An 11,351-nucleotide genomic window follows, 5' to 3' on the forward strand; every position below is an offset into this window, starting at 1 on the left:
TACCAAAAAAAATGTTTAATTGAAAAATAGGACAAGAGTTTACCTCTACCTGATTTAACAGTATTTTCTCTAAATTCTTTCCAATGAATATGAAAACTTGTACATAATTTATTCATAAACGGCCAACACTTACATTTAATATTGGTAAGTCTAGTTCTTTCATTAAATAGTCAATACTAAAAACATGAGAAAACCATGTAGTGATATTGTTGGTATATGTCAAACCCAAATTGTACGCCATTATCATATGTGCAATACAAGGAAAATTATAAATTATACCATGACAAAGCAACGAAATGATAACGAATGGTTTATCAAAATTGTAATTATTGTTAAATGCATGTTGAATGTGTTCTTAAAATGTTAAGTGGCTCATTTTTAAGGGTTTAGTTAAGACAAAATATGATATATAATTAATTTCAGATAAAAATTTATATTAAAAAATAAAACATTAATTTAACAGTGCCGATCTTCATTCTTTTTATAAATAACAACATGTGACAATATGAACTATTTTGTACCGGAAGTAATGTTCTACTTTCGCTTTTGGTTGGAAGAATAAACAATATAAATGATATATTATTGTTAAAGTTTTTCGCTTAAAAATTAAGCATGCGTCTTCTTGAAATGTGCTAAACAGTTTTCAATCTTTTAAAACTCTGTGGAGGGCTTCTTTGAGTATATGAAACTGAATTATTTTGTAGACTATGAGCTTCAAGAAATCAAGGATATGACAGAGGCTATTCTGGATTGTTTGGAAGATTTCAAGACAGAGTTTAATAAAAATGAAGAATGTGGTGTAAAAATAGAAAAGATCTTTCTTTGTGGAAGTATGTCAGAACAGACGTCCATTTGGTTGGGAAAACACAACTTCCAGATCTGGAAAGATGATAAGGATTCACTAAGTCAGCTTATTACTACATCTTTAACAGATTTCAGTTGCTTAGAATTTGACATCCTCGCAATTCTCAGGCCGTTAACTAATGACATGGAAACTGTTTCAACTTGTGCAGGTCATGCAAAAATCGAAAGTAGGATGTATTTAAATGAACTAACCATGAGCGATTTACGAACTAAAGCATCACAATCGTACGAACCAGATGATTTCGAAGCTGCAGTGAATGTTTTTGAAAGGCCTTGGAAAGTAGTTAATTATGAATTTCACAATGGGATGCTTTCAACAGTGAAAAAGCGATTAGACGAAAATGGATGCTTCAAAAAGGAGACTGACACTGGTATCTGTACTTTGGAGTTCCTTGACTCACACACCGAAGCTAATCCATTATTCATATGGATCAATAAAAACAATCAGAAAAATATTGTCGGCAAAATAGACTTTTTGCCTGCCTTTGAGACAACTCACATGCCCGAGTCAACTTTTATTGTTGCGAAGCCATGCACTCATCGTATTTCTGTATTGGAATGTAGCACAAGTTCATATTGTGAAAGCAACTGTAAAGAGCAATGTTGGAGAGTTTCCCAAAGTATTGAAGAAATGGCCTGTATTCGAAACTCTACTCGACATCACCGGGACCTCTACAGAACAGTTAAAATATTTTGTGACAAAGCTACTAGGCATAACTATCTGAGTAAAAGACTATTTGACAAAACTGTTTCGTCTTCATTGTTGGTTCCGACATCTTATCATATAAAAACGGTATTCTTACACCACATTAAAGACTGCAATTCAAATGACATTACCTATTGCTTCTGTGAAATACTTATAAAACTGAAGCAGCTCACAGATCGAGGAAGTATATTAAACTGGAATTGCACATACGAACTTTTAGTAGACTGGTACGAAATATATTTCTTTTATATTCTTTGGAAGATATTTTATCATGTCCAACACAAATCATCATTGGAATTGGAACTTAAAAATTGTCCATACAAACTTTCGACAGTTATCGAAGAAAAGATTTCGGTTCTTATCTCGTGTTTTTTAGAAGGGAAAATATGTAATGTCGATTTCGAAAAAGATTTAGAAAGCATCTTAGCTTTTCCATTATTGGACTATGCCATGGGAATTATTCACTTAGATAGAGAAATGGTGGCAAGTGATCGATGCGATTTTGAGCTAGAAAAACGAGCTAAAGTATATGAGTGTAAAGGAGTTGGTGTAGACAGAGATCAATGCAATCCGGAAACTAAGCTTAGTAGAAGTCACAGTGAAAATGACCTTAATGTACTAGCTAATTATTTTGATGACAAAAACTTTGACAAACATTGGGAGGATATCTTTTGGCGTTTAAAGACGAATGGTTTTCCGACGGATTCTCTAACTCGGCATATAAAAATATCAAGAAATGAAACTGACGTCTTTACTTATCCAGAAGAGGACATTTTACCATATAATAGTACTGAAAAAGAATGTATTGTTGCTATAATACGTGAAGATGTTGATTACTGGTACGATCGATTGCAAGAAACTTTTGTTTTATTTAGTAACACTGTGGATGTCAGTAGCGGATCCGGGAATTTTCATAAGGGGGCCCACTGACTGCCTTGTCATGCTACAGTGATTCCCTGTATATTTAACCAAATTTTTCCACAAAAGGGGGGCCGGGGCTCCCTGGAAAACACTCTGAATCCGCCCCTGGATGTTTATAGAGTATCAATATAGTTTTTCTAGGACTTCATTTATCCAATTGAAGACACATCATATTATTTGTAATTGTTCACATTAAATTGAACAATTCAAAACTTTATCAAACATGTGAGTTTTGTATTTGATACCACAAGTTTTCAATTTACTTATTTCATAAGCATGCGATGTAAATCAACTAAGAGTTCTTAAATATTTACCTTAAATATATTTGATACCGTCGTGTGATTACTTGAAGGTATCATAAAAATTTAGAATTTAACATCAGAGTTAAATTGAAGAGGTATTACAAATAAGGAATAACAGCCTCAAACAATAAGAATAATACATATATTATAGTCGTTTATTAGAGTCCAATCCTGAAAATGATAAACAATTCCAAACATACAATCGTCTTGGTTTACAATAAACAAATATGACAGACATCATTCAACGATACCCAATGTACTACAGGCACCTGATGTGTTACGGGCAGATAAAGAATATAGGATGCATTATGTGTTAGTGACCTAATACGGTATATATTGGGTCAGAAAATTAAATAGTGTATATCAGAAAATAATTATTAAGAACGTGAAAAAGCTTATACTTCTTTTCCGGAGAATTAAATCGTCATAGATACCAGTATTAATTGTGTATGCCACACGAACATTTGACTTCAAAAGTCTCATCAAAATCAAATATGTTAAAAACCCAAATAAATTATAAGGCTGAAGAGCATTGATGACCGAACATTCCGAAAGGTTTTGCCAAGTACAGCTACAACGGTAATCTATCCACAGGGTAGGCTCATGGCAATATAAATTGTCATTTCTTACGCTTTGGACTGTCAAAGAAATGTATTCGGTATGAAAGGAATATAACAAAAAACGATATTTATATGCACAATAACTAATTTGATACATATTTCTAAGTGAGCAAAAAGTAAAACAAATGTAAAATAAGTAAAAAACTCCGAGGAAAATTCCGAAATGGAAAAGTTTTATACAATGGCAAAATACAAAACATAAACACATCTAACAAAAAGACAACTACTGTCATATGCCTGACTTGTCACAGTATTTCCTGATGTCGAAAATGTTTTTTAAACGTGTTTTCTTTAGCTAACTAAACTTCTCACTTATATGTCAGTCGCATAAAGTTCAATTATTTTGACAACAATGTATGAGAAAAACAAGAATGTATCCAAAGTACACGAATGCCCCACTCGCACTATCATTTTCCATGTTCAATGGACCGTAAAATTGGAAAATAATCTAATTTAGTATTAAAATAAGAAAGATCATACCATAGGGAACATGTGTATTAAGTTTCATGTTGATTGGACTTCAACTTCATTAAAAACTACCTTGACCAAAAACTTTAACCTGAAACTCACACTTTCATTTTCTATGTTCAGTGGACCGTGAAATTGGGGTCAAAAGTCTAATTTGACTTTAAAATAAGAAAAATCATATCATAATGAACATGTGTACTAAGTTTCAAGTTGATTGGACTTCAGCTTAATCAAAAACTACCTTGACCAAAAACTTTAACCTGAAGTGAGACAGACGGACGGACGAACGAACAGACGGACGGACGAACGAACAGACGGACGGACGAACGAACAGACGGACGGACGGACGAACAGACGCACAGACCAGAAAACATAATGCCCCTCTAATAGTCGTAGGTGGGGCATAAAAAAGAGACATAATAGGTAAAATGTAAAAAAAAAAAATGGGTTCAGCAGTCAACATTGAAAATAAGCTCATCATAGATACAATAATTGAAATTTTATATTCACGCCAGACGCGCGTTTTATGTAAACAAAAGAGTTAAGCAGCCTAAATATAGTAATAAGTTGAAGAGCTTTCAGGACCAAACTTTTCTAAACGTTTTGCAGTCTATTCCTGGGGTAGAAAGCCTTAGTATTTAAAAAAATTCAAAACATTGTAAACAGTTTGTTTATAATTATGACCATATCAATGATAATTCATGTCAACATAGAAGAGCTAACTAATGGGCTTATGATACCCTCGGGGGAAAAACTTCATCATCATAATCTTAATCATTATATAGATAAAACGCTTTTCAACAAAGAAACACCTTCTTATTACTATACTATTATAGCTTGCCTTAATACAAGCCAACAACAACATAAACAAATCTATTAAAAAAAGCGAACCCCAAGGAAAAAAATAAAACAAAGAACTGAAAAAGCTGGAATAAATGCAAAACAATAAAGGTTATCTGGAACTGGAACCTCATAAAAGGGTCTCAAGTCTTCATATATTTTTTTGAGAGGTTGTTATCTAAGGATCAGAGATGTCAAGAGTTTATATACACACGGTGGCCGGTAACAAGAAGCTGTCTTAGCTTTTCAGATCATCTTAAGACTGTCTTAGTGACTAAAAGAGTAACACATAGCAATCTTAAATCAATCTTCTAATGATTGACAGATCTTAAGACATTTCAATTTCTTACGGATTTAAGGGAACTCTTTGCATCCCCTTATTACAATCTTATTAATTTGTTTAACTCGAAAACATCTTAATGTTTTTGTCCTTGAGTAAGAACTCTTTGTCTAAACTTTAGCACTTACGTGCGTAACACGATTTTTATTTAACACGTTTTGATATTAGTGTGGTTCCACCTACCCCTAAATTACTCTTTGAATGAAAATGGCACTTCTTTTACATTTGATTAATGATTAAAAGGCGAAGGAATCAGCTCACTTTACAAGATGTTTATTGCATGTAGCTAAAATGCTCTTGATTTTGTGACGGATTGCCAAGCATATATTATTTATGACTATATATGCTTATTTTCGACAGCAAGCATATATTATGTATGACTATATCCTCTAACAGCTTATAATAATACCAAGCCCCATTTCCCCCTGATACTCCACAAAGGACACCTTTTTAGACACTAAAATATACAAGAAACTATTATTTTAACGCATATTTATAACAACTGTCTGATATAAACTGATCCGTATTTTTCTCCTCAAACTATGAAAATAGATTCTCAAATACTGATCCTCAAATGTTCCCCTAAACTATGAAATGTTATCTTATATATACTGAATCTCAAATGTTATCTTATATATACTGAATCTCAAATGTACACCAAAATCTTATACAATTAATAACTATTGATCTATTTAACTCACCTTACATATCTTCTTCATGCCGGTCGGCATTTAAGACCCTGATACATTTTTATTCCATTTCACACGGTCTGTAGCTGCTGGTCATGCTGTATCCCAGCTGTTTTATCCAAGTGATATTGGTTTTGTCTCTACAGTCCATCTGTAGGTGTTTTTTTGACGTCATACTTTCCTTTTTTCCTCTGGTTTCCATGCCAGTGCAACTGAACATAATTATACTGTTGGTATCCATTCTTATTACATGGCCAATCCATCACCAACTTCGTTCTATTATGTCATCACTTAGCATCTTTGTTTTTCAGGTCTTGTGGTGGTTTTCGTTTGATATTGTATTTGACCATCTTATTTTCAGTATCTGTCTCCGACATCTATTTTTGAAGGTGTTTAATTCCTATTTTTCTTGTTCATTTTCATAGTTCATTGCTCAGTGTTAAGTTTTTGTGTTTTGGTCTGTTTTTTCTTAAACTATAAGCAATAAGTCAACTATATTTGTTGTATGAAAGAAATGTTAGCTGTTACAGTACATACCTGCCTGTCATGGTTCATCTGACCTTGACCTCATTGTCAAAGTTCGTTGGTCAATGTTTAGTTTTCTTTGTTTATGTTAAGTTGATTTGACAGTTGTAATAAAGCTTTATATTAAGGACTATCAACATAATATTAATGATTAGTAAAGAAGGCGAGACATTTCAGCGTGTGTACTCTTGTTATTATTTTCTATTAAAAAAATAATCTGGGAATGGAAGTGTTTATTTACATAATATAAATAAATGAAGATTTCAATTGAACAATTTGTTAAACTTTAAAAATCATCAGAAATAATTAAGTAAATTTGATAACTTTCAAGCTGGAAACGCCATAAGAAAATCCATAATGTAGGGTAACAAAAATTCTGATGATTTATGATCATAACAATCACCGTAACAATCTTATTTTATGAATCCCTACAATACAAAATTCTTAAGGATTCCACGGAACCCATTGTCTTGTCTTATTTTGTTGTTGTCTATGTCGCTATGTCTCCCTTTTGCCACAAAAGTCACAAGCGAAACAAAAACAGGAAAAACATTATTTAAAATTTTCCTCTAGATAGTATCTTCTGATTGTAAGAAGCCGCTCTGTCCAAATGTGGAAAAAAATCCAGGATGGTTTATGAATCTTATAAATGTTTAAAACAAACTTCAATTGCAGACTGTATGTAATGTTAACTGGAAGAAAAACTATGTCTATAATTTACAAGCAATAGATGGAAAAACCGAAAATACATTTTATACAGAATTTCCGTCTATAGATTCTAGCTTTGATCATAAACAAGGTTCTGTCCAAGTTTGGCACAAATCAATGACAGTTTGAGAAAGTTATAAACATTTTTAAACCTTTAACCACAGAATGAATAATATATAATGGAGGCCGCCGTCGCCAACTACGACAGACTGTAGGATGGCTATATCTCGGAGGATTGACTAAAAGGGAGGAATATTAAAAATAAGAAAAATATCTGAACAAACTGAAAAAATTAAACATAGTACTAATCTAACATAAGTTACAAAGTTTCAAGAAATTCCATCAAGTAATATGGGAGAATATTACAGCACATACAACTATATAAATATTGAAGAAAAAAACTTCAAAGTCCAAAGAGATTTGTGCAAACTGGATTTCAAGACAATATGTACATGCTGACTTTGTGATTTAAATCTTTCAAAGTTTCATATTAAGATAATCAATATTTATTCAAGTACACATGTAGTAACAGCAACACATGATTTTCAAATACTTGACAAACATGAACTTGTTTTAGCTACCTGTATTTACCTATCTGTTTAATTAGTTTGATAGTTTTGATAAGAATGCATTTTTGTTGGGATAACTTCTTGCACCTATTCCTTGAACCGGCGTTTTGCATTTGCGCCGATCTGCATTTCATTTGCGCCGATTTTTTCCCTCATTTGCACCGATTTTTTTTTTCATTTGCGCCGATTTTTTTTTTCTTTCATTTGCGCCGATTTTTTTACAGGTAAATTACAGGTGAATAGATATAAGGAGATGTGATATGAGTGCCAATGAGAAAACTCTCCATCTTTATAGACCTCTTCCATTAGCCATTTGTACAAATGTTATGAATTGTCAATCATAACATGTATATAACTGCTGTCCCCTGCTCACCACGGGGAGATGGAAGAAGGCCTTCAAGATGCACCTCCAGACTTTTTCATTGACAGTACCTGTAGCTCTTTAACCTCTGTCTTTGGAACATCTGCTACATGTTATACTCGATCAGTGTTTTGACAATATAATCCGGGGTGACTCTGGCTTAACACGATTTTATGGTGAATTTGTAAGATATGTTGTTATGCTTCAGGACACTAACCTTCCGATATGTATGGCCCTCGATGATCAAAGAATTGACTCCTCGCCTATTTTCAGTGTGCAAATGTCCATCATATTACAACGAAGTTCCATAACAATATAAATTAAAATTAACTTAAACATAAATGAACAACATTTATAACCAGATGTTATCAATGGTATAGTACAGTACATGTACAAGTATTAACTTACGTGTAAATCTAATTATAGGAGCAAATATAAAATCGGCGCAAATGAAAAAATGTCATTTCTTATACTTCTTGATATCAGTACATTTTATTCCGTTTATGAAAAAGCCGACGAACTGCATTTAAACGGAATAAACGGTGCTACAACATTCAAATATTTCTTATTTAGATAAAATACTGTCTTATATATACTGATCCTCAAATTTCCCCAAACACTCATTGGCTATCATACCAAATCTGTTACTTTTTCAATGTTACTCAAATATCCACCAAAATTATCGCTCTGGTTTACAAAAATGAATTGTTTGAATCCGGTTTTCGTGGTCTATTGCACTGAGCGATTACATTTTTCAAGTTTTTCTATTAAATATTTCCACTTACGATAACTTTAAGAGATTTGTCTTGTTACTGGCCCCGGTGAGTTATGGTGTTAAAGTTTAACTTTATTAGGCGTTTTTATTCATAAATCACTTTGTTTGGCCTTTTTTTTTTTTTTTTTATTTGATTCGAGCGTCACTGATTAGTCTTTTGTAGACTGGCATCTGGCGCAATGCAAAATTTACATTCTGGTATCTATGATGAGTTTATTTAGATACCTTATAACAGTTTCTTAGCTCCAAGCTACTTATATTTGGTAGTATTCATAAATTCGTCTTGTATAGAGGGTAGCAGTGTAAAAAAGACAACCTCTCACAGTCAAGGCTAGCGCAACGTTCATTGTGACTCCAAGGATTCAATATTCCTACCGTTCCAATACTTTGAACTGAGGCCCTTAAATTTATAGCTTGATTTTCGGTGTGAGCCGAGGTTCCGTGTTGAAGACCGTACTTTGACCTATAATGGTTTACTTAAATAACAAATTATGACTTGGATGGAAAGTTGTCTTAATGTCACTCATACCACATCTTCTTATGTACATGTACACTATATTATCGTCTTGCAATCGATATATTAAAATGAAAACAAAACGTTAAAAATTGCATGCGTCCGAAGTGCTTTTCTAGAACTATCTTCATTAGCTATAGTAACGCTCCAAGGTGATCATGAAAAAGCCAGCAATTTAGAAAGAAATACTTGATTAAAGCTTAAAGATGATCGTTCAAAATGTACATTCAATGATTTCATCTGCCGGTATGATTGCAGATAGTAATAAGTCGTAAAGCAAAACAAAAAATAATACACGTGTACATTGATCCATTTTACTGCTCAATGTTCAGTAGAAATATATACATACTCAACCCTACCATGCTATTTGGCTTACTGCGAGTTGATCAGTGTTTACTGTGTCTCCTAAATGATGGCCGCTGTAAAAATCAAATAGTTCTGAAGTATTCGTTTCGTTTTTCTTTTATTCCGTTTTGCAGTTTATTCTATATTCGCCCCTTTTGTTAATCAAAAATTTAAATAATCAAACTTTCATAGAGCGAAATAATCAAAACTGCACGTTAAATACTTTTAAAGTTTGATCAAATATAAAATGTAATTTAGAATTTTGAAATTTTAACTATTTGACGATTTATAAATAGATTGTGAAATCCGATTTCTATTTAAAACTTTCATTGATCAATAATAATAATAATATAATAATAATTCTTTATTTAAAGAGGGTTACACAGTTAGCTGTAAAGCTAATCTTCCCTGAGGCCCTCATAAAATACAATGAAATATTACAAACAATTACAAAATATCAAACAGACACACATACATGAATAATGAAATAAAAATTGTTATGAAATATACAATTTGCAAAACAGGTAAAAGTTACAAATTCATATATGACATGTATAGTATTGGCATCAACAATATCATAAGTTTCAATAAGTGTGTGAAAATTATTATGCATATAAAAAACGCACAGCTTCTTAATGTTCCATCAAGTAATTTTTTAAATCTTTTTTGAATGAGCTTGTACTTGAGGTTGATTTTTTCAGGGATATTGGTAAGTTATTCCATAAAATAGATCCTGAATATATAAAAGATTTCTTATAAAGCTCTGTTTTGGCTTTTGGAACTTGTAAATTTTTGCAAGAGGCATTTCTCAAACAATATTGGTTTATTTCTGGCATTTCTTTAAACTTTTCAGTGAGATATACAGGGGCATCATTCTTAAGGCATTTATGCATCAAAACTGATTTGTGGTATGAGATTCTGTTCTCTACTGTCATCCATCCAAGCTGTTTAAACAGTGGAGCTGATGATGAAAGGGGATCAGCATCTAAAATAAGTCTTGCAGCCCTTTTTTGCAATTTTATTATTCTGATTAGCTCATTTTTAGCACAACCACTCCAAATAATACAACAATAATCTATCAGTGGGAGAATATAACCATTATAAAATAATTTTCTTAGATCAATATTTAGAAATTTCTTGATTTTAGAGAGTAAAAAAATTCTTGATGAAATTGATGAACATAAGTAATTAATATGGCCTGTCCAGGACAGATTAGAGTCAATTCTAACACCTAAAAGTTTTTCAATTGATGATTTTTGAAGAATATTATTCTCAATAGTTAGAACTGGATCTGCTTGATTTAAACGCAGCCTTTGTCTGGTACCTATAACAATACATTTCGTCTTATCTGAATTTATGAACATGCTATTTTCATGACACCATTTTTCAACACATTGGAGATCATCTTGTACTTTTAATTGCATGTCACCAATAGTCTTTCCTGATGTATGCATAGTTGTGTCATCAGCATACAAGTCTGTATGGCAGTTTTTGATGTGTAATGGAAGGTCATTTATGAACAAAACAAACAAAAAGGGACCAAGTATTGAGCCCTGTGGAACACCAAAATTTAAAAACTTTTTATTAGAAAACTGATTATTTATATGGACTTGCTGTGTTCTTTCACTCAAATATGATTTTAAAAAATCAACAGTATCTTCATGGAAGCCATAAATTAGAAGTTTTTTACATAGAATTTCATGATCAACAACATCAAAAGCTTTCTTAAAATCCAAGAGGACGGCCAAATTGATATTTCCATTATTCATTTCGTGTAGCCATTTATCTATTATATTAATGAGGG

This window comes from Mytilus galloprovincialis, chromosome 2 (assembly GCF_965363235.1).
Source record: "Mytilus galloprovincialis chromosome 2, xbMytGall1.hap1.1, whole genome shotgun sequence".
NCBI classification, from domain to species: domain Eukaryota; kingdom Metazoa; phylum Mollusca; class Bivalvia; order Mytilida; family Mytilidae; genus Mytilus; species Mytilus galloprovincialis.